The following is a 6289-nucleotide window of genomic DNA, read 5'->3' as shown; positions in this document are numbered from 1 at the left end:
TGGTATTATAGGAGCATACCGCATCACCTTCGCAGGAACCCTCTTCCTGGGAGGCTCGCCGTCAACATCACCAGGATCATCTCGTCTTACCTTATACTGTAATGCACCGCATACCGGGCATGCGTTCAGATCCTTGTACGCACCGCGGTAGAGGATGCAGTCATTAGGGCATGCCTGGATGTTCTGCACCTCCAATCCTAGAGGGCATACGACCTTCTTTGTTGCGTATGTACTGTCGGGCAATTCGTTATCCTTTGGAAGCTTCTTCTTCAATATTTTCAGTAGCTTCTTAAATCCTTTGTTAGGCACATCATTCTTTGCCTTCCACTTCAGCAATTCCAGTACGGTACCGAGCTTTGTGTTGCCATCTTCGCAATTGGGGTACAACCCTTTTTGTGATCCTCTAACATGTGATCGAACTTCAGCTTCTCCTTTTGACTTTCGCATTTTGTCCTTGCATCGACAACGACCCGGCGGAGATCTTCATCATCGGGCACATCGTCTGGTTCCTCTTGATCTTCAGTAGCTTCCCCCGTTGCAGCATCATTGGGCACATCATCTGGTTCCTCTTGATCTTTAGCAGTTTCCCCCATTGCAGCATCACCGTATTCAGGGGCACATAGTTGTCATCATCCACTTCTTCTTCGCCGTCTTCCATCATAACCCCTATTTCTCCGTGCCTCGTCCAAACATTATAGTGTGGCATGAAACCGTTGTAAAGCAGGTGGGTGTGAAGGATTTTCCAGTCAGAGTAAGAGTTTGTATTCCCACATTTAGGGCATGGACAACACATAAAACCATTCTCCTTGTTTGCCTCAGCCACTTCGAGAAAATCATGCACGCCCTTAATGTACTCGGAGGTGTGTCTGTCACCGTACATCCATTGCCAGTTTATCTGCGTGCATTATATATAATTAAGTGTGTCAAAAACCATTACAGAACATCATGAATAGATAATTAAGTGACCAAATTAATAAAGTTCATCATCACATTAAAACCAAAGTACATACATAGTTCTCATCTAACAACATAAAGCTCTTCAGAGCATCTAAATTAATTAAACCATAAATTGAAAGTATGTAAAACATTTCAATGCGAAAACAAATGCGATCATAATCGCAACCAAGGTAACAATTGATCCAACGGCATAATGATACCAAGCCTCGGTATGAATGGCATATTTTCTAATCTTTCTAATCTTCAAGCGCATTGCATCCATCTTGATCTTGTGATCATCGACGACATGCGCAACATGCAACTCCAATATCATCTTCTCCTCCTCGATTTTTTTTATTTTTTCCTTCAAGAAATTGTTTTCTTCTTCAACTAAATTTAACCTGTCGACAATAGGGTCGGTTGGAATTTCCGGTTCACATACCTCCTAGATAAATAAAATCTATGTCATGTTGGTCGGCATAATTTTCATAAACAATAAATGAAACAATAGTTATAAAGATAATATATACCACATCCGAATCATAGACAGGACGAGGGCCGACGGGGGCGGATACCAAAACCATCGCACTATATAATAACAAGCAATAAAATAGTAAGAAAATTAGACAAGTATCTATCTAAAGCAAGAATTTTTCTCTTTCAGAAAGAATATAAGAACAAGAGGCTCACCACGGTGGTGCCGGTGACGAGATCGGCACGGGCGATCGACGACAGTGAAGACGGGGACGGGGCGTGACGGGCCGCTAATATAAACCTAGACAAATCTCAGGAAAAATAGAGTTCGGAGGTCGTGCTTCGAGAGGAGAAAGCTTAACTAGTGTGGCTCGGGCATTTCATCGAACACCTCATGTGCATCGGAGGTGAGCTAGAGCACCACAAAGCCCTCCCCTCCCCGGCCAGAGAAAAACAGAGCAGTGGAGTACTCTGCTCGCGGGCGAGGGGTATATGTGAGAAACCGGAATTAACTTCCAGACCCTCCTGTGTTTATTTGCCAACCCCAGGATCATTGTTGACAACACAGCGAAATGATATCATCGCACAATGCATAAAAGGTATTACAAGTTTAAATATATCTTGCCACAAGGCATACATAGAGAAATGTCTCATTACATTTATTACAATTAGAAAGCAGTAGAAAGTACAATGCGTAGCGACTCCATCTCAGCCACAGGCAGTCGATGTAGTCCATGTGACCTCACTCCTACGGATCGCCATAGTTGTCATAGTCATCACCTTCGTCTTCATGGAACTCTGTTGTCAACAAAATTATTGCCATGAGTACAGTACGTACTCAACATGCCTCCCACTGGGAAGGACCTAATGTCTAAATGTGGCTTCAAAGGAAGGCGGTATGGCTCATTTGCATAAAGCTAATTTTGTTTGACAAATAAAGTAGTTGGATAAAAGCAGTTTTAGAGGAAAACATGTTTTATCTCCAGAATAACTTTCATCAAGTGAGGATCCTCGATCAACTCACGTCCTTCATAGGTTTCAAGAATAGGGGCAAAGAGGGAATAAGCAAGACAGGTCCCGTACGTCAAGAAAGATTCATGTGTTGTCCATGACCGTGGACACGGCTATTCGAATAGTTTTACACTCTGCAGAGGTTGTACACTTTACCCACACGACACAATCCCGACTTGTTGCCACCAGTGGCCGCCGGTATAGTACTCCATTTGGTGTACCGGCAGGGAGATTGTGACGAGGTCTTTCATAAGACCAAACTTATTGCGCCAAGCCCACTAGGTTTCAACACAGGAGTAACCGCAGTTCACAGTCCGGGCCCCCCTTTTGTGCCGAGGATACTCCTTGCAAGGCAGCTGTCCCATCTGCGGTACGGCGATGACGACAATAAGAATGAACTAACTAATTAACCAAGCCAGTGCCCGTATAGCATGTGGTTGTACTGTTATCACAAACTTCAAATCCAAGACTTATTAGGCCTCATGCGGCACAAACGACTGATTGCCCCCTTCATTTATGAAGGGCAGCCAATCGCTCCTTCAATCCTTGATTCAGCTGTCGCCCGCGCTAGTATTCAGATGGTAAGTTTCACCCAGAGTAGAAGAGAATAGAGAAGGTCAACAAGGGCCAACAGGGCGTAGCACAGCGTTAAGTTTCAACTGTCAATGACTCAGGGGTCATTCAACAAGGGACCTATAGGGTGATAAGCATGGCTAAGCATTTCTACTCTACCGGAACCTTATACTTCTACTTAGGTGTCAAGTGAATAGGCGACAAGCGGATCGAGGTAATGTGTCAATCGACACGCTAGCTACAAGATTAAAATAGCATGCATATAATAACAATGAAAACTCAATGCAATTGGGTAAACCATCGGATAAGTATGATCAAGAAGGAGACATGCCTTCGTTGTCGAGTCCTTCTTCAGTAACCTGTTTCTGTCCATGCCAACCTCGTCACTCCCTACTCGTCATAACGATAGCAAAAGACAAACAATAAATACCAAAGCAAATAGAAAATCCCAATAACATCCAAAACAACAATAAGAGTGGATTGATAGCAAGATATTGATTAGATAGAAATTCAAAACGAGGTAGCATGATTGGGAGGTAAGAGAGATGATTAAACGACAAGGTTTAGGTTGACACAGCTACGGAAGGCTTGGTGATCAAGACTAATGTTCTAGTAAGAACTATGCTATCAGACAATTAGTAGTGCCCACTACACATCGTGAGTAACAATATAGGAAACTACCATATGACAAACACAATGGCACCAACAAGCATAGAATTAATGGAATCATCCTATGTATTTTATATACACAAACAAAACATGGCATGATAAATGCAAAAGATAACCACAAACAAATATTTAGCAAGAATCTAAATATTCATAATGGTCAATCGAATCCAAACATATATATTAACTCTATAATAACTCAAAACAAGTGTTCTATACGACAACCAAACCAACATTATAAAACATACTATTGAAGCAATCAAACATCATTCAACAACATTAATTGAATTGATCTAGGTCTAGCTCAACCATTATGAAAATAAAATAGGTTCCACTCCATCAAATCAATACAATTCGTTAGTCAAACAATTGACAAGAAACTATACAACACGTGGAACAATGGATGAACAACTATCCTAGACATGATATCATTAAGATTATTAATCAACCAAAAATAAATATTTGACTGAATTCAAATATTTATAATGGTTAATAACAAGCAAATACTAAACCTCAATCATAACTATTAGTAAGCATTTCTATAACAACAGACAAACCGCTACTATGGTACCAACTAATTAAACAACTTAATAATAATACACATCTCACCCATGCCATGTGAGTATACGATCATAAAGATGAATGAACTAACACAAGCATTCAACATACAAGTGCTCATGAGAAGATTCTAAACTATGACATGGTCTTAATAAGGAACAACTAATACCAATAAAGCAATAATATTATCACCACATGCTTACAATAACAAAGCATGATACAGGCATTGAGTGTGTGAACAAAGCACAACTCTACTCCCATCACATATGACTCGTCCTAATTGTATGAGTCTGAGCAACAAATATTAAAACACTCATAAGACTAAGATGTAACAAATTTAAACATCTATAAGAAGAACGACACTAAGAAACAATAACACACGAAACATCATAAGATATGAAAGATCACTTGCATGACTATGGCTAGACATACAACAATGCAACAACTAGATATAATGCTAAGCATGGATGATGATCGCGCGAGTTGCCAAAGTATAACTATGAGATAACTTAGTTGATATCAACTAACATGACTATCATGCAATGAATATCATAGCATGAATAACAAAGACAACATGCCTTACTATCAAGTACAATTTACACTTGTAATGACATAAGCTACATATCTAGGGATGATCTATAACATGATTTGACACACACAATATGCATCTACCTACCTAGTCACAACATCATGGTATCAAATTGATCAAGCAAGATGGAATCATACACTACTATCATGTATCTCAACTAAGCAAAGCCTGTTGGGGAATGTAGTAATTTCAAAAAATTTCCTACGCAGACGCAAGATCATGGTGATGGCATAGCAACGAGAGGGGAGAGTGTTGTCCACGTACCGTCGTAGACCGTAAGCGGAAGCGTTAGCACAACGCAGTTGATGTAGTCGTACGTCTTCACGATCCGACCGATCCAAGCACCGAACGTACGACACCTCCGAGTTCAGCACACGTTCTGCTCGATGACGATCTCCGGGCTCCGATCCAGCAAAGCTCCGGAGATGAGTTCCGTCAGCACGACGGCGTGGTGACGATGATGATGTTCTACCGGCGCAGGGCTTCGCCTGAACTCCACGACGATATGACCGAGCTGGAATATGGTGGAGGGGGGCACCGCACATGGCTAAGGAATGATCCGTAGATCAACTTGTGTGTCTATGGGGTGCCCCCCGCCCCCGTATATAAAGGAGCAAGGGGGAAGGCCGGCCGGCCCCTTGGGGTGCGCCAAGGAGGAGGAATCCTCCTCCTAGTAGGAGTAGGACTCCTCCTTTCCTACTCCTACTAGGAGGGGGAAGGAAGGGAGAGAGGGGAAGGAAAGGGGGGCGCCGCCCCCCCTCCTAGTCCAATTCGGACCAGAGAAGGGAGGGGGTGCGCGGCCCATGCTAGTCGCCCCTCTCTCCTAAGGCCCATAAGGCCCAATACTCTCGCGGGGGGTTCCGCTAACCCCCCGGCACTCCGGTTTTCTCCAAAATCACCCGGAACAATTCCGGTGTCCGAATATAGTCGTCCAATATATCAATCTTTATGTCTCGACCATTTCGAGACTCCTCGTCACGTCGGTGATCACATCCGGGACTCCGAGCAAGCTTCGGTACATCAAAACTTATAAACTCATAATAAAATTGTCATCGTAACGTTAAGCATGCGGACCCTATGGGTTCGAGAACTATGTAGACATGGCCTAGAACTATTCTCGGTCAATAACCAATAGCGGGACCTGGATGCCCAGATTGGTTCCTACATATTCTACGAAGATCTTTATCGGTCAAACCGCATAACAACATACGTTGTTCCCTTTGTCATCGGTATGTTACTTGCCCGAGATTCGATCGTCGGTATCCAATACCTAGTTGAATCTCGTTACCGGCAAGTCTCTTTACTCGTTACGTAATGCACCATCCCGTAACCAACTCATTGGTTACATTGCTTGCAAGGCTTATAGTGATGTACATTACCGAGAGGGCCCAGAGATACCTCTCCGACAATCGAAGTGACAAAACCTAATCTCGAAATACGCCAACTCAGCATGTACCTTCGGAAACACCTGTAGTACTCCTT

Source organism: Triticum aestivum, chromosome 2A (genome assembly GCF_018294505.1).
Source record: "Triticum aestivum cultivar Chinese Spring chromosome 2A, IWGSC CS RefSeq v2.1, whole genome shotgun sequence".
Classification (NCBI taxonomy): domain Eukaryota; kingdom Viridiplantae; phylum Streptophyta; class Magnoliopsida; order Poales; family Poaceae; genus Triticum; species Triticum aestivum.
This window is presented reverse-complemented; position numbering follows the sequence as displayed.